Source organism: Athene cunicularia, assembly GCF_003259725.1.
Source record: "Athene cunicularia isolate RWA chromosome 3 unlocalized genomic scaffold, athCun1 chr3_part1, whole genome shotgun sequence".
NCBI lineage: Eukaryota > Metazoa > Chordata > Aves > Strigiformes > Strigidae > Athene > Athene cunicularia.
The window spans coordinates 43,804,443-43,804,660 of NW_020799097.1; positions in this window are offsets into that span (position 1 = coordinate 43,804,443).

The following is a 218-nucleotide window of genomic DNA, read 5'->3' on the forward strand; positions in this document are numbered from 1 at the left end:
CCTCTTTCTCTTCCTCTCTTTTTGTCTCTCTTTATGTCTATTGTACATTATGCCTGAATAATTTTCAGCGCTTTTTTTTTTTTTTTTCCTCCCCTCTTGCACGCACATGCTAAAATAACGAGACAAAGATGCAATGTGTTGCTGCAGCCCCTGTCTCTAGGACAAAACCAAGAAAGCTCGTGATTGCAATACCACGGTTCCTTTTTTTTTTTTTTTTT